The 26013-nt window shown below is 38.9% G+C and overlaps 1 protein-coding gene across 3 annotated transcripts in view; it reads right to left on the reverse strand.

Moving 5' to 3' along the window:
• PLCB4 (phospholipase C beta 4) overlaps positions 1-21819 on the reverse strand; it is a 166678-nt gene extending 144859 nt beyond the window's left edge. For all 3 annotated transcript variants that reach the window (XM_053937646.1, XM_053937645.1, XM_053937644.1), the window contains exon 1: positions 21759-21819. The gene's annotated coding sequence lies outside the window, so the exon portion shown is untranslated. The remainder of the gene's footprint in view (positions 1-21758) is intronic.
• Between the last annotated feature and the right edge of the window lie 4194 nt (positions 21820-26013).

Genomic DNA, 26013 nt, shown 5'->3' on the forward strand with positions numbered 1-26013 from the left:
TGGTCCCACTGCACAGCTGCTGTCCTGACACCAAGGGCAGCTTGATGAAGTAAAGGCATATTTGCCTGGGCTTTGCACAGAGCTTCCTCCTCATGAGCAGGCACAAAAATACATCCCATATGTCAGAGTGAATGGGCAGAACCTGGTAAAGGCCGATCTTCATAGGTGTGTTAGTAATCATGGCAAACGAGCCCCATTTCTTTAAAAAAAAACAAACAAACAAAGAAAAAAAGGGCTGAGTTCAGAACTGAGAAATTCAGTATCTGGTTTTTCATCTCAGTTTTGGGGGCGCCAGCAGGAACTACTGATTTTAGCAGATACTCTAATTTTGCAGCAGATATTCTAATCTGTACTTGAGATGTAGCTGATTTCTTTAAAAGAAAGATACTATTTGAAGTGAAGGAAGAGAACACGATGGCTTTGTTTAGTGTGCTCTGCACAACTTCAGCTGTGGAACTTCAGCTCTCTCCTGGAGCCTCCCTCTCATCCAGAGGAACACAAAGGTCAAACAAGGTACGACATGCAGTTCTCAATCAACTTCCTCAGCAGTGCCTGAGCTGAGTTAATCACTGAGAAGGAACAGCTGAGTGACCTGAGCCACAGAACAAACACTCCCTGCCTCTGGAAAAACCTTTTGTCAGGAGCTGTGGGAGCTTCTCAGCAAAGACTGTGCCAGCTCTTCCTCCTTTACAATAGCAATGACCACTTGATGACTGCAATTACAGTTCACATTTCTATTTCTTACTGGTATAAACTATGGTATATCAGTTTATCACTGAATTTCCACTTTCGTGTAGCATTATTTTTAAAACATAATGTGGAATTTAAATTCTAAAGATCAAAGTTTAGAAAAGAAAGCAAAATAAAACCAAAACCAAACCATCCCTTCACAGCGGGAAAGGGAGGGGTAAAGAAAAACAATCCATCATATATTGCATGTTACATTAAACAGCAAAATACACAGACTCACTGGAGTAAAGGTGAGAGAAGATGGAAGCTGCAGTAGTCCTTTAAAAAGGTATAACTTAAAATCTTTTTCAGAGCTATGCTACTTTATAATTTAGCTCATAGTTAAAAGAACAGATGAAAATTTCTGCATTCTCCTTCATTTCCAAATGTTCCTCATTGACTAACAGAAGGTTTATCTCTATTTTCATAAGCACAGGCTCCTTAACAAAGCCCAAAAGTGAGACTGACAACAGTTTTCCACACAGTGAGCTTATTGAATTCTGATTCAGTAAAAGCAAACACAGGAATAAATTCAGGAAAGCTGTTATTCACACTGCTATTAATGAAAACAGTCCCACAAATAACACTGCTTGACATTTAACAAATCAAATCCTCTTGCTGTAAAATCATCCGCTGAACAAAATACATTTAAAGGCCTATTTTAAAACCTCTGAGGTGAATTAAATACTTCAGGGTTTTATGTTAGCGAGATTAATTAGTATTTATTTATTTTAAAAAACAATAAACTACTGTGAACTCTAATCTGGGAAAAGCAATGCTTCTTCTGAAGAGCTGAAAACTAAACATTCATCAACTTGAGTTGAAATAACTCCACTATTGAAGAAATGTATTGAGAAAGATCTTTTTGTCCTCTTTTCCTATAGCCTACAAATAAGGAAAGTTTAGGTATATGGCTGGGCAAGCTTGAACAATGCCCTAATAAATATTCATAAAGCATTTGTGCTGCAGTACAGAGTTTACAAGGAGTGAAACTACACAGCTGCATATACCTGTCACAAACCTTGACATCTGTTCTCTTTTAAACCTTAAATTGGCAGTAGAGGTGTTTATAGTGTATATTACTACATTTAACAAATCAAAAAGATAATCACCTATTAGCATGCTATCAGAAAGGTATTTTTTTTTACTCAGAAAGGATGAAGATAGCTGATGTATCCAACAGAAACATCTTAGTACAAAGAAATCTGAAGCAAATTTTAGTAAAGAAAACAAATAATCTTAAACTTATGTGGTTGCCCAGTTAATATTAAGTATATCTCAAAGATGTGTATTTTCATTTTTATACAAGTTAATATATTTAAAATTAGCAATTTTTCATCCATAAATCTACTGCTAATCCTATTATTTGAGTCCTTAATTGAGCTGGGCAGCAGGAAATAGCATCTAAACCAGTCACTATTCATACTTATAAAACACAATGTTTCCATGAATTGTCTCTGCTGAGTTCCCAAACTAAAACAGAAAACTATCTTATTAATGCTGGCAAACTTCCATGCCCTCTCAATTTTCCAAAATTTAAACTACTAATATGGAAACAAACAAACAAAAAAAAGTAACACACAATAAACCAAAATTATTTCCAGTTGTACAGTAAAAAATGTTACAGGTCATGACCAAAAAACTATCCTTTAAAGCCTGCACTATAATTTACTGGAACAGTGAAAACTCAAAGCTGTTCCTTATATAAAGGTGTGTGGTAACACCAGGAATAAGAGGTTTAATACTTGCTAACACCTCAAAACATCTTCCTGTGCTGGAATATGCTGCTCCCTCCCATACCATTTTCTCTTCTTTCTCTAGGTTTCAACTACGCTCATTAAAAAGAAAAACTACTCACAAATCATTACAAATGTATGTGCAGAATGGACAGAATTACCCTCACCTTGCACTGAGCTATTTCCCACCCTCCCAAACCATCTTCTGGCACCTGGGGAAACCCATCTTTAAAAATAATTTTTTTCACATTTCCCTCAGGTAACACATCTCTATACCAGCCTTTTGCTTTCCATTTCCTACCAAAAAGTTATCCCCAAACTTTCATTCAGTTCAGTTGCTTTCCCAATTCCACACCCTAACAGAGCAGGAAGGGCAAGAACACAAAGAAATAGGACACAAAAAGTGCATCACACTAAGTCAGAAGGACATCATATTTTTAGGGGCCAATTTAATTAACCTCACCCCCCCAAAAAACTGGAGTCAAACTGCTATTCTAGTAAGGAGGCATTTTCTTACATTTAGATATAGATATAAAAGTAATGTTATTTTTATCATGACTTTTCACGAAGCTGTACGTGACACGGACAAAACATCAGAAAGAACATTAGCAACCTGAAAGCAACTAACAAAACAAATCCAAGAAACTTCTTTTTACTGTGCTCTCCCTATTCCTCCCTCAGCAATTCATTTAATTTTGCTATTTCATTTTTCTGGTTTTTTTTAAACATACTTCTCTCTCCTAGGTCTGGATAACCTTTAAACACATCTCCAGCACAAGTGAAATGGGAACACGCCTGACTGATTATTCAAGAGAAAAAGTGGAGCTATAATTTACAGAGCACTGTCTAATGCACAAAGTAAACTGGGCAAAGACAGAAAAAATACCGCTGTTTATTTTGTGTTCGCCTTCTGATAACTATAAAGGGCAAAAGCTGAAAGCTACCAGTTGGAAGGTGACTTGCAGTGTGTTAAATGTTACTGAGGAGAAATAAAAGGTTTCATCAGTTTGGTCTGAAACATGACTGGCTTCCTAGGTTTTGCAGTTTTGCAGAAGCTGAGGAAAACCACGGCTTGGTCATGTCTGTCTCAGCCCATCCACCTAGTGAAGCTCCACATGGAATCCACACCACATGTTGTGACCAGGACACTTTTCCAAAGTCACATGGCAATTCCTGACAAACCAAAGTGTTTTATAGAGAAAAGCCAATGCCAGCAAGTTTTTCCTCAAGCCCGGTTTTCATGTGCCTAACAACCAATTTCCCATGGAAGCAAACCTGCCTGGTGTCCTCCAGCAGCCAGCAAGTGCTTCCAGTGGGGTGCCTCAGCCTGGGACAGGCACATCCTCCCAGTCCCCAGCTGGACTCAGCAGCTCCTCAAGGGAGAGTCCCCTCATTCCCTGAGCATGGAGAACTCCAGCTTGAAACTATTAAAAATAAACACTGGAATTATTGCATTACATTCTCCTCAGACTACTTTTGTTCTAAAATGGAACAGCTACTTATTTTCTGTTTGGATATTTTGGTGGGTTTTTCTTTTTTTGTTCCCTCTTGCCTAAAGATTGGGTTTTCCTGTATTCCAGAAGTGTGCATGCACATAACTACATGCAAGTCTCCATGTGTAATTTTTATTTTATTTAAGTTTTTATAATTTTATTTTATAAATATTTTTGAACCTCTTATTTACAGTCATATATTCTATATACCCATAGGGATGGGTGCTGTTTGCAGGTAAGATATACACAGAGATGATAAAGGTAGATATAACAAAATGTTCTGTATATTTTTCCTTCTCCTTCCTAGAATGAAGAATTTGTAATTCAACTGGGCAACATACTACTTATCCAACTCAAGGCAGTGGAGCAGGAAATCAAACCAAGGTGGGAGGTGAGAGTTATTTACTTTTTAGAACCTTTTTTTTCAATGTATAGCATGTGTTTCATTGTTGAGGTTTTTCTGAGATAAAGTGACATTAGGGATTAAATAAAATATTGTAGCAACATATAGTCTGGAACATTTTGTTGGCTTCAGTATTTTATTGGTGTAAGTATTACAGACACTTGTGTGTGTCATGAAAGAGTTGGCATTTTTGCTTGTATGCACAAGCATAAAGGTGAATGTCAGTCCAATGGATGCATTTACTTAAAAATAAGTAAATACCAAGAACACAAGGCTTCTCTCTCACTGACTACCTTTACTGTGCACACTGGATTAATGTGGAGCACATTTGGATGGTTAGAGATTTTACTTTCCTTAAGCCATAAGCAAAGAAATAGCATGAGAAAGGATTTTTAGACAAAGCTTTTAGTGACTGCAGCACAGCAGTCAGGTAGGAAGCAGCGAGGAGAGCTGAGCCAATGAGCCAGAGTTTTACCAGACCTCCACCCTTCCCTGCCCTTCCCTAGGCAGAGCTGGGTGATACACACTGCAATTAACTGAAAGAATATTTTGATTTATATTTTGAAATTGAAAAAAAAAAATTAAAATGAGAAAAGAGAAAAAAAAAGAGTTCTAAAATGGTTCGGCTTCATTTTCTCTAGCAATTTTACATTTCTTTTTGTCACCTCTTGGTTGCCTTTTTACCCCTTCACAAAATAAAACCAGATCCAGCTATTATAGCACAGCTGTGGAAAATACTCCACTGCCACTGAGATAAAGAGCTTCCCCGAGTTCATTCTACAGGTTTGCCTCTGGCACATTGCATGGTCTCGCTGCCTCCAAGGCTCCAGCTCTCTGAGACAATAACCTGACATTTCACTGCACTTTACTTCCTTTGAACCCAAGATACAGCATTTGCCTGTTGTTATGAACAGTTTCCAGGTGTTCCCCAGAGACGCGGGCAGGGCTTTCCTAGTTCCCATGGCAACACTAAAAGAAAACTACTAACTCTAGCTAAGTTCCGATATTGAAATGCTAATTAGCTAATTGCTCTGTTTGTTTTCTCTAAACTACCTGGAGATAACTGGCCTCCCACCCCTCCACGCTGACATTCTGGGACTAACATGCAAATAAAAACCCCTTAGGATCATGGGAGTATTTTTAGGAGATAAAAATGAATATAAATCAAAAACTGAACACAATAGAGGAGTCTAGACAAGTGCCCTAGCTGAGGAAGAGGGAAACACATCCCCTGACTGGCTTTTAACCGTCGCCATCACCTAAGAGAGAACAGACTATATTAGGCTCTGAGAAGCAGGGAGATAGAGACAGAGAGCCCTGGTGCTGTCACCACGGAAGGAGCGGGGACAGCTGTTGTTCTGGACTTCAGCAACAGACTCTGCACGCCACGCCTCCTCATCCTCGGGCCACCGGTGTGCCACAAGGAAAGAAGAAAGGACAGCTGCTGCTTGGGACTCCAGTGACAGACTCTGCACGCCTCCTTCCTTTCGGCTGCCTGGGAAAAGCTACTACCGCGGGGGCGAGCTCTGTGTCGAGCCCCCTGCCCAGCTGATCTTTTTAATAAAGAGCTGAACATTAATAAAGGCATTAGCCCTGTTCATTTCACCTGTATTTGTCTTTGAAAATAAGGCCTGAATAATAAATTCCTGACAATTATGTTCAAATTACAGCTGATCTGCAATCAGCTCCTTGGAGCTACTTTGGGGTAAATAATCTCCAGTCTTCTTCCTGCCCAAACACACAGGTATTTGACACAGCTGCCATTGTCCCTTGCCTTCATTCTGCCAGCCTCTTTCATCTCCTTCCCTCTCGAGCACCGTCTCCTTGCCTATGTTGCAGTTCCTGATTCCTGGTTTCGCTTCCAAGTGACCCCTCAGCTCTGAGCTGCCTTTCCTTTGAAAGGGAGCCTGCCAGGGGCAGCTGCCTGCAGGCTAATGTCACTGCGGTAGAGACCTGCCGATTTTTGGTACTCAAGTTACTCATGTCTCAGTGCAAGGGAGGCTCTCCTTTTTCTAAAAGAAACCATCAGTTATGTCACAACCTCTGGAAAGCCAAATCACTTCATCTTTTCTGGCAGCATGAAAAGGGAAGAAAAATGTCTTTTCCCAATGAAAGTGACTTTTCTGTATCACACCACTAACACTGTTTTCCTCAGGATAAAGAGTGAAGCACAGACTTTGGACTGCAGTATAAAATGGAGCAGTGCTCTTTCCAGACACAGAAAGCTTCTTCCTGCACGAGGTGACAGCAGCCTCTGGACCATGAGCCAAGTGGGAATAGTGCCCTTCCAGCAGCGTCACACTCTGAATCCTGCCACTGATAACAACGTGATATTCAACACAAAATCAAGGGGTTTAATGGTCCCATATGCAATCTAAGCTCCCACCATTTTATTTATGTAATTTTGTAATAAAATGAATGTAAAAATGCTTCCATGGACAGCTCAATACCTTGGGTGGTCATGCATATACTCATAAATTCAGGCATGTACAGTTTCACTCTCTCCTACATTGTACTACAACATCCATGGATAATGGAACACTACCAAGATAAGAAAAAAAATCCATCTTTTACTTAGTATCTAGACTAACACTACCCTAAATTGTCTTGTATTAAAACAATTACTCAAGTCATTCAATCGCCCTGCTCAGTGTTAGGTTTTGACATGTCACAGCTCTCATTTGACAGCAAATCAAGTACAAGCTACTTCTTTTCCCTGAAGATGTGTTGCTCAAGAGGAGACTTTATTCTGTAGTCTGTAAGTGCCCTAGAATTGATATGTATATGTTAATGGAACAGTATATAAAGTCACCTCAAAGGCAATTGGTTTAAAATTGTAAACCCCTACAGATGGGATGTAGGGTGACAAGTTAATTTAAAATTAGATATAGTGCACACCTGATAATTGAGAGAAGTGGGAGGAGGGAGAAAAAGGTTACTGCTCTATATTTGAAAAGGTGAATCCCTCCTTCATGAGAGGATGAGGAAGGCAATCCAGAACCACACTGCAAGGACTTCCAAAGAGCTACACAGGCTGGGGATGGGTGTTTTGGTGCTTACTATTGCTGCAGACTATTTCTACCTATGGCAATTATCATTTGTGGGATGCCACTACTGTGTGGGATGAAATATAATACCAAAGGGAAGCAAGAGAGATTCAGCTTTCAGTTGTCAGACATGAGCACTACTTTTAGGAACAACAGCTAGAACAGAGACAATGAGCAGAAAACACAGTCACAGTAGCTTCCTATTTTGATAACAGTTCTAATTGCTGACATTCAGTTATTCATAGCCAGCTCTATGTTCCTGTTGTGCCAGGAGCACTGGAGGAGCTCTGAAGATAAGAGCTGCCATCCTGCCCTTGGAAGTGCTCCGTCTTAAAAATTACTTGGGCAAATAGTTGTGTGTGAAATCCCTCATACACACAATGTGAGCATCATGCAAGTGAGGATAAAAACCAAATAAATGAAATTTGGTAGGGTAAAGCAACATGCACTAGTGGGGCCCATTCCCAGCTCCTGAGGCTCCAGCATTTTGCCTGTTGATTTACAGGACAGCCAAGTTCATTTTGACACCTGACATGAGAACTGCAACTGCAGGTGAGTACATACACACATTCAAGCACAAACACTGAGAAAGCAAATATGCAAACTGGACAGAACATCTGTAGAGATTTTTCATGACTGAAGGAAAAGCAGAAACAGCAGTTCATCTCAATTCTAAAAGAAGAGTAATATAAAAATACAACAAAAACTATACATGTAGCTCACAGAAAACAACAAGCAACTCTGATTCAGCACAGCTGAAATAAAATCTAAATCAAATCTCTGTACTTCCCTCTTCCCCCTTTACAGAAAAGTCAGCCTAAAAGCACAAGGATGTAAAAATGCTCTAGTTTGGCAAAATAAGCCGCATTCCACAAAAGACCTATTATTAGCTTTGTTGCTGTTCTATTTGTCTTCAATGTCTCTTCTAATAAAACCTAGAAGAATGAAGGGCAATATAACTATTTCTAAATCTCTATGTAAACAAAAAAGGAATGTGCCTGTTTATTTTTTAGTACAGAACTAAACACCACATCAATGATAAATTATTTAGGGTGCAGGCTGTGTTCATGCTGACCTTACCTGCCACTGACTGAGAATTTTCCATCCACACCAAACAGGGAACAGCTTACATGATAAAAAGTTGATTTTTATAGTATCAGGCAAATTTACATTTCTTTCTAAATGAAAAGTGTACAACAAACCTTATGGCCAACCTCCAAGAGGCTTTTGTCTTCTCCTGCATTATAAGGGAGAATTTTTATGTGCTGCCAAATGAAGCTCTTAAGAAATCACACTTTGGAACTAATGAAATACTGTGGAAACCATCAGCCACTGACTCACATTCCCTTTATGCTAACAACTGACCAGCCACAGCTCCTTCTGTTAGATAAGCCTGCACTACATATTTTCGTCCATATTAGCCAAAGACTATTTGAAGTAAAACTTTCCAGCTTTTCCTCTTTGGTTACTAAATATCCTTAAACTTCACATTATCCAAGGAGCTTCTGTGGAAAGAGCTCATCCTATTCTATGATGCTGCTATAGGAGAAAGGGGAAACTGAGGGAAAAAGAAAGAGAAAGAGCAAAGAGAGAAAGAGCAAAACAATTGGTAGGAGCATCACAATAACCCCCAAGGCCCTTACCCACACATGAAACTCAGACACACACCTGAGATGTTGTGGACTTGAGGAAAAAACAGATCATGGGTCACAAACATTTATGTGTGTATATATATATATATATACACTTAACACCATGTAACATCTTTCTGACTATGATCTACTTAAAGAGTCTTTGCAGACCAGCATTTATTCCTTCCATCAAGAAGGATGCAGGAATTTCATTTTCAGCCCTTCCTTATCTGTCATACTCACACATATATGGGCCTACTGCGAGACAGGAGCTGGACTTGAGACAGCCCACGCAGAAATTCAAAGCTAACCATTTTAGGTTTGATGTGTCCTGGCTTTGAGTTATTTTTAAGAAATATTCATCATTAGCAGTAAAAAAAATTAAAATAATATTTCCTTCCTCTGCACAAAATGGTACATGCCATGGTTAGATTTTACATCATAAACACTTGTATGTTGAATATCAGCACAAAAATCAAAATAAGGGGTATAAGATACATGGGTTTCCCTTTCACACCCTTTAGCTGGCATGGCAAATGCTGTTTCTTTGCTACTTTTCTGGGTGTGGAACATCTCTTTTTATGTCTCCAGAAACTAAACATAGTCAGACACACATGGTGCTTCAGACTTTTGAAGGAACTCTGTGTTTTGCTGACCTTTAATTTAGTTCTGAACACTGACTGTTGTGGTCCAACACATATACCCCAGCGACTCCAAAATATGTTTATCTACACACTGCTCTACCCTGTTATTCAGCAGTTCTGCAGGAATGCTTTAATTCACTGCTCCCTGGGAGTGGCCTGTAACATCTCCCATAATTCAAAAAGCAAATTGATTCATTAAGGGAAAGCACCTCACTGCAAAAGGGCTGAGCAGCCACCATGTAGCAGCAGTGGACTGCACATGGGCAGTAAAAACAAGAGCGAAGAATCCACTTGTGATGGAAAGCACATTATCCATGGCCAGGAACTACTTCCAGCAGCATCAGTCCAGTGGTAACCCAGAATTAGCTTTTAATTATGCAGCCAGTAGGCACAGCTGGTGAAATCCTGGCATCTCAAACTAGGAGAGCAATGCTCCCATTCATGTTAAAGGAAGATCAGGAATTTCATCTGCTGTCACAGTAACAAATAAATACATTATTCACTTTTGTACCCCCTGCTAAAAGCAGAATAGGGTAAAAAAGAAGTGACCACATGATTTGCTTAGTTCAACGGGGTGTAGAAATTCTAACCTGCTTAGCTTTGTGTTAGAGCTCATTAGAGAAGCCACAGAAGAGGAGCTTCTCCTTGTCCTTCTACACATGCATGGAAAGGGACAAAATCTCCTCTGCCACCCAACAAGAGGACCTAAACCAGATTCCTCAATCACTGGTGTTTTCTGTTACAGAGCAAATTAAGGTTTCTCTTAAGCAAAAGCACACTATAAATATTTCTTCTCATACAAGGCAAATGGAGAATTGAACAGCAAGACTATCTGCAACCATGCATTCAAGGTAAGATCCTGAGACACATTTCTTTATACTTTTCAAGAAATGGAAATATTAATTTGGCGTATTAGAGTCACACAACCCCCGACCCATTACCACAGTCCTGTGTTCCACCACAGTTTTTCTTTTCACATTTGTTTGCTGATTGACAAACAAAACTTTGCCACTCTTTGAATTTGCTGAGTACAACTGGAGTGGGAATGGCAACACTTGCCTGGTTTAAGAATTAACTGCTTGTTGAGAAGAAAATCATCGCTGTGATTGACCAGCATCACTTTTCTGATGCTCTGCTTTCCTGCATCAGTACAAGATATGAACATGAGGCACTCAAGCACCAAAATAAAGCATTTCAACCACAACCTGCCACAAGAGCTGCAAGACTTTGTGAAAAGACCTGATCCTCTCAACAGCTGCCAACCAAGTTAATTAATTGAAGTGAATCATGGGAAAGAAAGGTCAAAAGAAAAACAACAAGCAAAAAAAAATCCACAAATGCACCACAATACAAATGTATACAGCTTCTTTCTTAGAGCCTGTTCGTGCAACTAAAAAAACTGGTCCCACTGATGTTAGCAGGCTATACAGCAAACTCATGATCTTTATATTTTACATCAGGGGAAACTCAACTGATATAAAATGTTATTAGTGCCTGTGAAGTGTCCTGGCTGAAAAGCTGTCCAGGGATTAGAATAATTAAAAACTATTCAGGCTCTGCCCCTTATCTGATTCTACTCCAATAAAACCAATTCAATTTTTTTATTTCAACTGTGAGAAGGATTTGGCCTTAAATTACAATACTCTGATAGCTAAATTTACAGAATTAGCAATACCCTGAAAATGTAAAACCGCAGTGAGAAAAGAGACCTCATAAAAAATAAACCTTATGGGATTGTCAATTAAGATATTTTAGCTTCCCAACTTAAAATAAATGGAAAATATGCCATATGAACCTCTGTAGATATTCAATCATTTTATTTTTATTATATTGAGATCCATAATTGTACCTGGAAGGAAGGAAAAACTGGATCACTTTGTCCCCATTGGTCTAAAAGCACAAGTACCATCAGGAGACATACCTGACTCTCTGTCAGAGTGAGCAGTGATGAGACCTGCATTAGCAAAGCTTCAGATGGAAAAAAAAATTAGGACAGTCAGAAAAATTTCAGAGTATTTAATTGTTCACACAGCTACGGAATAAAATCCACACCATTTTGAATGTTTAATGAAACCATAGCTGAGTAAGAAGTGCAGCACACACCTAATCAAATATAAATACTGCTATGTACTTCACCACATATGCTGAGTAAAACTACTTTTGGATCCTAATTTTACCTTCTGTTGTGTGCCCCGTGCTCAAATCTTAGGGCTTGCTCTGAAAAATGTGTTTTGGACTGTACCATGCAGTCTGTAGTAGACTACAAAAAGCAGAATCCTTCATGTAATCACATGTGTATGAGTTTCACCAGGTAGCTTTGACAAATTTGCCTTTATCCCTTCTTCACAGCATTTGCACAGAAATAATCTTCTACGTAAAACAGCTTGACTGGAGTTAATAATGTCCCCTCACTGAACAGAGGTGTTTAAGCTGAAGAAGAGTAATTTGCCTGTGGAGAGAACTTGAGTATAAAAAAATAGCCAAGATGAAGAGTCTTTGAACTTAGCATCAAGTATTTATCACAGCTGACAATGGAAAAATAAAGAAATGCCAAAACAGAAAAAACTATTCCCAGAAGGACAAAACCAAGACTGAAGTTTAAAGTCTACCAACAGCCTGCTCCCATCCTTCTCTTTATTTATACGTGTGGTCAACTGTACCCGAACACGCTCAATACAGAAATGTTTGTGCAAGAAGGGCCTCGCTGGCAATGCTGCTTGAAAAATTGTCCTAAAGGAACATTTCTGTAAGAGACATTTTATGAGGGCAGTCTTGCTACAGCCCTAATCGCTGCAAGCAGCAAAACAACACCTCCAGTAAAGCAGAAGCAGCAGCTCTCCTAGTAGCTCTCCAGCAGCTTTACCCATCATATCAGGGTAAGCAAATTTCTAACAGCCTCCTATTTCAGTGCCAGACTTGTCAATATTCCCCGTTTACAGCTCCTCTAAAAGGAGCAATAAACCATCTGCATCTCTGTTTAAGTAAAGCTTACAGAAAGCACAAGAAAAGGGACAATAGTTTCAAGTAAAGAATGCAAGGAAAAACGTTTCTACACTTAAAAAACCCCGTGAGATGAATGAATCTGAGCTATTTATTTAATTGCCTTTTATGTTCTCCCAAAGTATCTTACAAACTCCAGGTACCTGGTACAGGCAGACCTCGAAGTGGAGCTGACACAGTGCAGCAAACATTTTGTTTACCAGAAACATAATTAAATTTGCAGACATTTGCAAATGTTAGCTTTCAGACTGCTCTCCTGATGGGTTCTTTAACAACCCATGCACAGGAGATGCACAGGAACTGTGGAAGTATTAGGATAATCACTCTCAGGAGTAAATCTAGCCTTTTAGTAATGTTTCAGCCTCAAAATGACAAACAGAAAAAGCCATTTCAAGCAACACAGACTCCTGGTCCTAAGGAAATCTTTCTGGTGGATATGTTACACAAGAAAACCTAGTATCCAACAATTTCTAAGTAATTATATCCTGAAGTTTTGTTGTGACATTTGGAAAACCACGGGATGGTTTAGTTACTCCAATCTTTGCTGCCAAGTGCAGATGTGCAATACCCCTCAAAGGAAACTACGGATTTTTTCCTTTTTTTTTTCTTTTTTTTTTTTTTTTTTTTTTTTTTGGCAGGTGAAAAGCAAAATTAAAATTTAGTGTGCAGTAAAATTTTCATTTTGAAGAGCTTTTTTTAATAACTTTTACTACTTCCTACCAGGTTACTAATTTAAATTACTTCAGCAAACTAGCAAAAGAATCAGTCTATTGTACTTTATTGTCAAATTCCAAATAAAACTTACAGATAACTCCAAATGTCAAAACATGCTACATACCATGCAACCATGGGAGCATTAAAAAAGAAGACACCGTGTGTGAAGAGGAACAAAATGCTTTTAAAAAGAATTCTTAATAAAAACCCCAACAAATCCTAACTGAAACCCACCCAACATTTCAAGATCCTCAAGCAACTAAGAGAGTTCAGGTACAAACTTCCAAAGCTAGAGAGAAGGAAGATTACTTTTTTCACCTTTCTGTAAAATGTCAAAATGTAATATTAATTCTTCCTGTTCTCAGAAAATCTAAAGAGGACTACCAAGCTATTAAACCTTCTAGTGGATCATTTGTGGTATGAGTTACTAGCATAATTGGGGGCACACTTTATTCTGACCTTTGCAAAACTTTCATTTCCCAAATGTGATAGATACAAAGTGCTTTTATAATACCAATAATGATTATTTCCTATGGGAAACTGCCAATTATAAGTTGGTGAAAAATGCTATATCAGATGTACATTGAGAAAATGAACGCACCTACCAACAGTCAGACTAATTAAAGCCATTCTTCAAATATTAATAAAGCTTTTCCCTTCCATGAAATACAACCTGTACATTTTAGTCCAGCTCTATCCTTGTCAGATCATTCTTTCAACAATAATAAATGTTTGATTAGTGGTTAAATACAGCATTTCTGGTGTATTTCTTTCCCTGGCAGTAAACCAGCACATGTGGGAAGCTGTTTTAACATTTAACCACTTGACTCGAAATCACATTGTTTATATCAAGTTCACATCAAGTGCTAACAAAAATACTCAAGATAAGGAAACAAACCTCATGTTCTGGACACAGTTCTTAAAGGAAAAAAAAAAAAAAAAGGCACAGGAAAGATAAGCAGTAAACTGTCAAAGAGCTTGGGTTTGGGTTTATAATACTGACTCCAGCACCTTCTGCTGCAGCCACAAGTACAACAGGGAGTGGCTTCAATAGCATCATCTCCTGCTCTCGTGTCACCTGCTGTCCTGTGTCACCTGCCAGGAAAAGAAGAGACAGGGAAAGCACAGCCAAGCCAAAACTGCTAAACACACTTACTGGGCAGAGGACACAACTGCCCTCCCACCAATATACCATCACTTCCACAGCAAATTCAGTGCAAATTAACACAGAAAAGAGGAGTATTACTAATGAAAAAACTGACTCCATATTATATGTGACAATAGAAGAGCCTCTGTGCTGATACATCAGTGATGAGCACAGGAAAGCCTCTGATTTCCTTCAAAATATTCAACTGGAAACAGCCTCAAACTGCTTAATGTTTTAAAAGGGTAAGCTTCCCAGTTCACCAACTGTGTTTAAACACAACAAGAAAAAAGATTCTATAGAATCCAGGCAACAAATTGTTCAATTAAGACATGTAGAAAAGGGCCAAAAGAAAAATAATTTTAAACCACAGAAGTTTATTTTTTGGACTTTTCAGAATATCTAGCTAGTTGCTTCCTACATCCTTGGCACAAAAGCAGACCATAAAGGCTTGCAGAGAAAAAAGGAATCCTAGTAGTTTTCAGGCAGGTAGACTTGTATGGCCAAATGTTCACACCCAGGACCTGGATACACATGTGTGACCATCTGATATAATGAGGTAAGTGAGGCACTGCTTCCTTTGTAAGGGAGGTTCATCAGGTCATTTATAAAAACACCCACTGCAAACTCAGCAAAAATGGTCAATGTCTTCCAAGTGTACAAAAATGTACAAATGCCCAAGAAAGGGGTGCTGCAGATCTTGAAAAAGCAGTTCATACATCAACATAAGAAATACCTGCAGTATCTACAGTAGTTCCAGAGATGTCCTCCTATTTGCTAACTGCAAATGATCATGTTTCCAATCCGAGTTCTCAGTCTGGTACTGATCACAGAGCAAAAAGTGCAGCTATGAAATCTAAGTAGATTTGCTTGCTACTTTTCATTCTAATGTTTAACAAGTCTCATTAGTTTTGAGAGGAAGAAACAACAGCTAAAATATAAACAACTGAAAAGTGGTGTGTGTGTCGTTAAGAAGTAAACAACATTCCCTGTTTGTCTGTCTCTACCCTTTGGGTACAGAAAATAACTAGACAGCAGTCTCATCACTCCACAGACTCTACCTTTCAAAACTTGGCACAGCCCCTCTTACACACTATGTTTCAGATCAAACAGCTCAATACGTGCTTCAGAGATCTGGCAGCAGTTCTTCTGGGAGTTATTTCCTACTATTCTGGCTTATGCAACCTGTCGAGCCTGGAAAATTTACACTTAGTAGATCCCAAATATGTACACAGAGAAAGAGGAAATCATAATAGCCACGATTATAAATGAAGTTTTGCATGTCAATTTGATTTGCCAGAGGTATTTCCATTGCCTCCAAGAAATCATTCTGAGGTGGAACAGCACGTGCCACCTTCTAAGTTTTTACAGGTACTATGATCAAAAGGGATTAGTCTGGGAAAGCAGCTGCAGTGGGGCAGACTCCACAACACACACACAACTCCCTGTTCTCTACTGCAATACTCCTTTTAAGAGCAAAATTACAATAGATAAGACATGAACAGTAGAACAAAAGGAAGCTCTGGGAAAGCCAGAAGATACTAAGACGTTTTGCCTTTGATTAGCATCTGTTTACAGATTTTTTTTTTTTTTTTACGTTCAACCAAATACTGCTCCTCCATATCAAACTCAAAAGCAGTAGAGCAAATATCTCTCTAAAATTTTCCATAATTTTATAGTTTAAAGTAGTTGAAAATACTGGATGAAAAGAAAAGTCCTTTCAAAATACAATGCAGTTTTTGGCAATAATTTAGTAGTTTTCCTTTTTGGCTTTGCCAAAAAACAGTAAGGGTTAAAGATGAATGCACTATTCATCTGACAGGAGGAGACACATCAGTTTAAAAGAGAGCATCCAACAGGCCAGTAATCTTGCTGTATCAATAGTAGGTCTTGGCAGATAGTTTCAACAGGAGAAGAGAGTCAGAAATGAATAAAACATTTTGTCCAAACTCAGCTGTGCATGACCTCTCGCTTTCTTTCCCACCACATAGGTATTTCCTGTATCTGACAGTTTTATGATGACATTTCCCACTTTTGCTACCTTGCTTCCTTTATCTCACAGCTCCCGCCATACTTTTCAGATCATTCTGCTAATTCTTTCACTCTCCATTTCTCTCATAATTAGCCTCAGTTGAAGTCAGAGGCAAAAATCCCACGAATGTGTCTGCAGTGGTATCCCTTGGGAACACAGGAATGTCACTCACGTCTGCCCTCCAGCTTTGGCACTGAGTCACGTCAGCTTTGGGTAGGCTGAGAAACACGAAAGGGAAGAGTTTCCTTCCTCCACTTCCTTCTACTGCACTCTCTCCATTTCACACATTCCTGCTGGATAACTACAGCAGACTCTTGTGCTCTGGTTTGCTCGTGGATTCAATACAATCCACTAAGAAAACAAGCAGAAAAAAGAAAAGAAGGGGGAGAGGGGAAGCCATAAAGAGCCCCAATATGCCTGAGAGAGCTGAACCTGCACAGAACAAAATGGTTTGCAAGAACTTCACTTCCTTCAGGTTTTACTGAGGCCAAACAGTACATGATGCCACTGTGTCTCTCGTTTTCTGAGTTGTTCTTCCCATACTCTGCACTTTTGGATATAAAATCAGGTCTTCACAAACTTTAAAAGAAGAAGGTTTAACTTCAGGCATTGATGAAATAGAAATTTTGAATAAAACAACGCTATGACTTCGTTCTTTATATAATCTTTTCAAGAAACAGCAAATAGTCTTTCCTTTCAGGACAGTTTTACAAGGCAGTCAAAGAAATACACAGACAAAGAAAACAACCTTTCTCAGCCTAAGACAACTCTTATCATAAACAACTAAAATTTGCAGAACCCAAGATTTGTTTTCTCCCTTTTTCTGCATTAGAATGTCTGATGATTCAGGTTTCAGACAGACCTACCACAGACCAATCTGAGGCAGCAGTCTGGTAAACTTTGGAATCCTCTCCAGAAGTCCACCAGTCACTCATTCTTTCACCATTAACTTTTGCTCTGGCAGAAAAAAAGAAAACTGACTCAGATTAAAAAAAAAAAATCTTTTGGAATACTTTTGGTTGGAAAGAGCCTTTCACTGTCATCTGTCTGACTGTCATCCGGTCCTGCAATGAGCAGAGACATCTTCAATTAGACCAGGTTGCTCAGAGACCAACCCGGCCTAACCTTGACTGTTTCCAGGGATGGGGCACCCACAATCTAACTGGGAAACCTGTTCCAGTTTTTTATCATCATCATTGTAAAAAATTTCTCCCTTATGTTTCCCCTAAATATACCCAGTTTAAATTCAAAGCCATTACTCTTTGTCCTGTCACAAGACCCTACTAAAAAGTTTGTCTTCATCTTTAAGATCCTCTTAAATATTGAAAGGTGGCAATAAGATCCCCCTGGAGCGTTTTCTCCTCCAGATCAGAAATGACCTTTTAGAATGTTATTTATCAGGACTGCTTTTGGGCCAGCTCAGTCCCTGATTCACTGTTCACACAGGCTTTTTGTGTGAACAAGCATCCAGGGACAAGAAATTAGTCTCCATTCTCACTCCCAGCCTCTATTTTCTTTATCACAAGTGTCAGTTTAAATGTACACGAAACTACAGAGATGCTAACAATTAAGACAGTCACACGTGCCATAAATTATCAGTATGCTTTTGTTATCACTTGCTTTTTAGCTCCTAGAGCTCTGCATCCTCTCCAAACCAACAATCTTTCTCAGACTGAGATCCTTGCCACTACGCATGTTTTCTGCCCTTTCCATGCTCACCTCTCTCACATGTCTGCACAATGCTGGATTTTGCTGTAATTAGGCAGAACAATCTTCCAAAGGAAAGCATGAAGACAACAACATGATCACAAGAGCAGGGAATATTTGGAAAACAATACTTCATCTGGATGCAGTAAGCTTATTTATTTTTCTTTTGCCTCTCTATTTTTGTTTTATACTGTTGACTCCAAGTTTTAATGACCAAAGATATTTTAAGCATTCCTGACCTAGAAATGTGCTAAGAATAAGAGAACTTTATTATAAAGAAAACATTGGCCATCTGAAGGGAAGCTCAGTGTATACCCCACCTTAGTGAGCTATGCATGTTGCTTATGAACAGCAGGTAAGTTTTCAGACCTATAAGGACTCAATTTCCAGAAGACAGAGATAACATGGATCAAGAATCAGATAGGCTTTAGGATTGAATGGACCTGATTAAGAGAACAGTTGGGGGATTCATGGCTAAAATGGATGCAAAATCCAGCTCAAGTAGAAAATGCCCCCACAAAATATGTTAGTTGCTGAGTTTTCAGCAACAGTAAAAATATATCCAGTGGAGACACAGCCTAAATCTAGGAGAGAAAATCTCTTTATTTTCACAACAGCAATCTGAGCAAATGGCTTTGGTCCCTAACAAGAAGGGCAACTTTTCTTTATTCTCTCCCCTATAAAGGGTCACTTCCATTTGGGACGAGCTAACATGCCCCTTATAATGAACAGGCAACAAATAGTTTGGGACTAAAACTCATCCTAAATTATGCTCAGTAGGTACAAGAAAAACAAGTGCAAAATACTTCTGTGATTGCAGCAGGCAGATTACACAGAGGGAACTTCACCAAGGTTTGGCCAAGGAATGCTTCTCTTACCTCCCCAACTCAGAGATATAGTGACACATAAGTACCCACAGGAGCACAGGTAATTTAATCAAAAATGCACATGCCAAATATTCAGACTCTGTCCTTCACATAAAAAGGTCCGCAATTCTGTAAATATACCACAGGGATCTTATTTCACCTCCATAAAAATCAGCTGTGAAGTGCTGATGAATAAAATCAATGAGCTAACTACAAGGAACAGTACATTGTTTTAATTATTATTCCAATCAGGAATGCCCAGTGAACATCATGCCCAGTTTTACACTACAAACTTGAATAGGGATTCAGCCCTCTCTCCTTTCAACAGTGTTGGAAGCCACCTTTTATTTAAAGGGTTTCTTTGGCTAGTTTTCTCTTCAGCTCAATCTCTTTCAGACTAGGAGAGGGGTCAAAGTTCCTGCAGCTCCTGATTATTCAATAACATGACTAATACTCTCCTAAGGGAAACAAGATTACAGGTAAATGATGATGTTATGATAAAAGCACCATCTCCCATTTGCACAGGCCTGTCCTCCCACCCACCACTATGTAAACAAAATAAACCTTTAAGGATGCACTGCCTGACCTCATCTCCTGAAGAAATACTGCCTGGGATCACACTGTAATGAAACACAGGACAGCACAGAATGGTCCCATCTAATCTTTAACAATATGATATTTTAACAGGCTTCTACCCAGAAAACCTCTCCCAGGCATCCTCAGTGCAACCAATATTAACTGCAGCATGCTGTTCACAGACCCTAAACCTGGCTGTACAAATTGTGACTGCTCAGGGCTACTTTTGTTTTGTTATGGAGCCAAGTTCTCTTCATATTTACTTGATGCAAAATGTCAGGAGTTTTGAAATTTGCTGTTCCTTTTTTCACAAAGTTTTTGAGGTCTTTGGCTTTCAGGATGCTGTGTAAAGCCTATGGCATATCCTCCTTCATGCAATGTTAAAACGGTTAAAAAGAGGATCCAGTGGAAAATTAAAAGCAACATCCCTAATTTCCCTCACTAACTCCAAAGGGGCTTTTCCCTCTAATATTTACTCTTATTTTGAAAGCATCAGATGTAACAGACACTCTAGGTAAACTCGTGCAACTCCTATTCCTTTATCACTTTTAGTTCTGCCATTAATGGGAATTCATTCTAAGTCTCTTGCTAGTAAGATTTCTACTGTTGCACCTGGATAAGAAGTCAGCCCTATCTGTATTTTCAGACCATTGCTCTACAAAGATATTTACAGAAGTATCTACTTACCAAGAAAGCTATTTCTGGCCAATGTAGGCTTATTTTTTTCTTTTCAATTATTTTAAACTGTACTTGTGCCCACAGAAGAATTATTTTTATCAGTTACAAATAAACAAACCAACTGTGACAGAACACCAGGTCACAGTGCAACAGATTCCCAAATGCTTGTGGCACAAACTACATGGATAAACCAACAATCCAGGAGTGAAAAACAAGGAAAACAAGTCTGTTTTAATCACTAATGTCAAGGTAGGATAGGTAGAGCACTGCCTACAACCTTTGTACCATTACTTCCAATTCTACAATTCTAGGTAAACACTACAACCACATCTTTTGGTGTCAATGACTTTTTCTGAAATGAAATTTTCCTACTAAAGATCCCTTTAGAGTAGATCCATCAGCAACTGGAATCCCCATCTGCGATTTCTCACATGATTTCATTTCAGACAACATCATATGAATTTAGGTGTGGTTTTAGAAGAACAATTAAAAGTAAATGCACCATCTCATCATTATCATTTCAAAAATTTCATGCATGAAGTCTGTGCCCTGCTCTGCACCTCTGCAGTAGAGCAGGAATCAAAGACCTCATCTTAGCTAAGCTTGAGGTCTCAGTCAGGATTAGCCAGAAACTAACATTTGCCACAACAACTTTTTGAGCCTGCTCAAGGCCTGGATTGCTAAAGTAATTGGAATTTTTTGACAGCTTGGTGCTTTGGAAAAAAGTTTTCAGACAGCAGAAGCCAAAAGTGTAAGAATCCTTTATGCCAATGGCACGGATAAAACTTTACTCAGACTAAGAAGAGAACATAAATTGGTATGCAAGTGACCCATGCGTGAGTACTAAAAGAAAGTAAAAAAGTTGTTCTCCACAAACATAAGGTGAGAAGAATCTGCTGGAACACAGAGACTCTGGAACTTCAATTGACTTTGCAGCTGTTTAGGAATGGTTATCACTGGAGTTTATTGGGCCTGAGGGAGAGCACACAAAAGAACAATTTCTCCTCATCCAAACTTTCCAGAATGTTAGACTTCAAAAAGATAAGGCCTCTGAGAACTGTGAATACCCTCATCTGCCTGTGTCTGATCAACCTCACATGTAGACACTTTCTTAATGTCAGGATGTCAGGATATCTGCTTTCAGGAGACCACAGCATCCTCTGAATTTGCAGTTATGATCTAAATTTCTAATAACTTCTCTCCTCTCATGAACCCCAACCACTGCTTTTTCAGAACACATTTTTCATTCTACTGACATGGACAGTGCAGCATTGCAATGGTAAACCATATTTTAAATGGGAAGTAGATAATCTAGTAAAAAACAGAATTAAAATACTAAAAGAACAGAAAATGCATACCTTTTGAAAATCAGAAATTGTTCCATAGAAATTCACATTGTAGAAAATGTCTTCCTTTCCCTTAAAAGAAAAAAAAAGCCTTAATTGTGCGTATTCATATTTAATTACCTAATAAAATCCTAGTAAACTACTTCAAGACCTTCTTTTTCCTCCAGAAATAATTTCTCCTTATGGATCAGAATATTTACACCGTAGCAAACAAATACTGAGTTTTCATTTGAAGTTCATTTTATTTTGAAATTCCTGTCATTTAAGCAGAAGCATCATAGCTGCAGGTGACAGGAACACATGGCACCCATTCTTCCAAGCATTTAAAACTAGAAAGCAACACAATGGAGAATAAAGATGGAGCAGCGTGTCAGGAGCAGGGAAAATAAAGTATTTCATTTTGAGACATATAATCGGGTCTCTTTATCATCCAGTTTTGGGTAAAAAGTAAATTATGCCATTGTTATTAGTGCTAGAATGCATTTCCTCCATTGTTTTGCCAACACTTTGAAAGGATGAAAGCATCCACTTCTTCAGTCTCTCCCCACCTTTGGAGGGGAAGGGGCAGCATAGGGGCACCCAACACTTCTGTACCTCTGAATAGTACAAGAGGCCAGGGCTGCTTTGGTGGTGTTACTTTTCACTCCTCTTTTTTTTCAAATGCACAAACCCAATTGATTTCCATCTGTAAGACCTAAGTGTGAGACCTTAAAATGGACATGAGCACAACAGCCCTTCAGCAAGCAAAGCAGCAGGTTTACACAAACAGGAATGAAAATGACAAGAGTGCTCAACAATGAAATCAAATCCAAATTCAGATTAGAAATCCATGTTTTATAGGAGACGGTATTTTATTAAAAGAAAGCAAGTGCCTTCAGCATTATTGAAAATAACATGAAATTGACTGCTTTTTCAAAGGAATTTCTATCAAGAGCTCCTGCACTTTACATCAGAAGCTGTATTTTTCTCTCTTCCATCAAGCTTCCTCTTTCTTCCTTTATAGAAAAAATAACCTGAAGCCTAAAGTTGAAAACATCTCAATATCCACTAGATGCATACACAGAATTAAATTTAACCTGATATTCTTCAGTTTTATGAGGTTTAAGTTTTATGAGAAGAAGAAAAAAATCTCAATATTAGAAACAGATTGCAGAAAACAAGTGAGTCAGCCAAGGGAAGCCAGAGCATCTTGTGGGTCTAGCATTTGCTTTGAGAACTCACGGTACATAAAACACCCTGAGTATGAGACCAGAGAGACCGAGAACCACAGCAATCACAATTACAGCAATGAGGGCAGTTCAAAAAAATGGTTTACTCCTCTGTTGAATTCTCCCAAAGTTTTCAAAAGCATCTATTAAAACAGATTTTGTTTCAAATCATAAATAGCAATGCTGAGAGGATGATGGCTACATACTTTGTTCTCATTAAATATTGACAGCACGCTCTTCTAGTAAGAGACTACACAGTGATTTCAATTTTAATTATTTTTTTAATGCCTCAAACTCTTTCATTTTGCTGGTGCACTTTCAGACTGACCTCAGCAGCTCGTAATTACATGACAAGATATCACTGTGTCTCCAGGACTTTGCAGCTTCACACAAAAGCATCCTTACACTTACTTCTGGATCAACTAGAGCCAGCTTCATGCTAAAATAAACTCCCTATCCAAAACACGTCTGTGCTGGGAAAACAAAGACATGACAAGATTATTTTCAAGCACACAAACTGCTCTGTTAGTCTGCAGTGAGAGATACACCTCAGCCATTTTTGTTCCCTTGCAGCGTGCAGTCAGATTTCAGCAGGGTTACATCAGCGTGGGATCCAGCCCAGCTCCCCTGGAACCAGAAACATCCCAGCATCCCTAATGCACATACCAGAAACAGAACCTGCTTCCCCACTGGTTTTAATCATCCACAGCTTTCTGGGCAGAAATGTCACAGGGCCCTGAAATTTCTCATGTTCCATGTAAACACATGAGTACAATCTCATAAATTTAATGAAGAAAATCAGTTTCTTTTTAGCTATGCAAATACCAAAAATCTCTCTCTCTGTCTTTCCACCAGTTAAGTATTTCTTCAGAAGCTTGTTTGTGTTCAAAATCTCCAGTGGCCCTTTCAGCAAGACTGTAAATTCTTTGAGGGAAACACTTAGAGCCAGATTGAAGTCTCACTTGCAGAAACACTGAGCAGCTTGTAATTCACAGTAACAGGACAACTGACAGAGGAACAGACAGTGGCTGTAGCCTCAGGTTTGCCCTTCATTCCAGAGCTGGGTGTAAAGCTAATATACAAAAATCCCACAATTTTCATTTTTCTCATGTTCTAAAGAATTTTTTTTTTTTTAGTGAACAAGCTGGTCTTAAGAACCTTGATGCCCACTTTTTTTTTTTTTTTTTTTTTGTAAAGGATCTTTAATTTGATGTTCCTCACTTCCTGAACACCTAACTAGACATCACAGGATTTCAGCTGAATCTGAACACCAAGGGAGGTGTAAAGGCATCAAATTCTGATGTGCCCAGTGTTCATTCCGGCCACAACACACATTTCTTCACTACTGTTCAGTAAGGCACAACGTGTTTCTTCACTTGCCACCTGGCCTTTCCTGTGACCTTAAATACACCCCACTGTTTTCCTCTCTCTTCTGGACCTAACCCCAATATAACCTACAAGGAAAAGACTTACTTTTGCAAAAGACCCAGCTGAATTATAATGATCCTTCAAAAGGATGGGCAACCTTCATCAAGACTCTGGGCTTGTTGACAGATTTTTTTTCTTTTCTTTTTAGTTTCAAGCAGAAAACAAGTTTTTATCCACAGGGATTCATCATTCAAGGCTCTTTTTCACCGGTCACTCTGAAATGCTCAGAGAAAATGACCTGACAAGTACACATTTCTGCAAGACTTTCCCATTGATGGACACTTGGTTACAGATAATCACCTCCTTGAGTTACCCAGAGTATAACTTTAGAATTCCAATAAGGACCTTTTGCCTCATTCTAATTAAAAGCGATGTACAAGTACTCAATTTAGAAAAGACCATTAGAGACTTAATTTAAACATGACAATTTTAGTCCGTCAATACACTGAAATGATTATTACCTACCAAACCTTCTCTCATTTTGTGCCAAAAAGGAACTTTGACCATAGCTCATTAGTTAATTTTAGATACACAACTGTTAACATTTTTCAGACATGAATTGCCTGTATATCCCTAATCTGGATGTGTATCTTCTAAAAAGGTCCTTTCTTTCTTTGTATTATTTTTCAGGATCTAGGAGAAAGGGGAAAAAAAAAAAAAAAAAAAAAAAAAGAAACAAAGCAAAAGAAGTGGCAAACACACAAGGCAAAAAGAAAACGTGAAGAATTCCCTATCATTTTCACACTTGGGGGCAGGAAAGCACAGTGAGCGATGTGGTGTCAGCACCCTGCCACCCAGCAGCTCCTGCCTCCCACGGGCCAGGCTCCTCCAGCAGGGCCTCACTGCACATCACTCACTCTCCTGTGAGGCTTCTGAGAAAGCACAGCTCCTTCCTGGAGTGGAGCCTTGCCAGGGACATCAGGCTGTTGCTGCTGACATGCTCCACACATAATTCGGTGGCTTCCTGCTCAAGGCATTACAAAATTTGAGCCTCTGGCATATCCTTCTGGAACATTTTGTGAGCTCACCCAGAGGATCAGCAGCATCTTCAGCTACCAGATAGCTCTGTACCTTTTCTGCACTGATTTTGACCTGGATGGCACTGACTACAGGCACAGATGGCTGTTCATCGCAAGTAAATAAAAACTTGACAGTATGACTCCCAAAACAGACAAAAGAAGCAGGTTACCACACAGTTAAACACAATTAATGGTCATAGGATTACCATGATTGAAATAACTTTCGTAAACCACAGAATTCTATCAAGGGCTGTTGCATTCATCTTCACTAAGAAACTTCTTAATCAAAGAGAGCACACAGCCTCCTGCCAGTACCACACACAACCCACCCCATAAGTCCTAAAGCCTGCCTCCAGGCATGAAATCCTAAGTCAAGTGAGCTCTTGACTCAGGATCAATGTGCATATAACTAAATTGAAAGGTACAATCACTCCTTGATGTTTGCTGAGCAAGACTCGGGGCACTGCCCTCCTGAAAGAGGCAGATTGTTTTCACAGAGATGTCAAGTGCTTGGAGCCCAGAGATTCCATTTCATGAAAAGCATATCAATTGATAATAAAGTACACCCTCCAAAATGATGTGTAGATAATAGAATCTTTTAGACCTTTTTCT

The sequence above is a fragment of the Vidua chalybeata genome, chromosome 3, assembly GCF_026979565.1.
Source record: "Vidua chalybeata isolate OUT-0048 chromosome 3, bVidCha1 merged haplotype, whole genome shotgun sequence".
Lineage (NCBI taxonomy): Eukaryota > Metazoa > Chordata > Aves > Passeriformes > Viduidae > Vidua > Vidua chalybeata.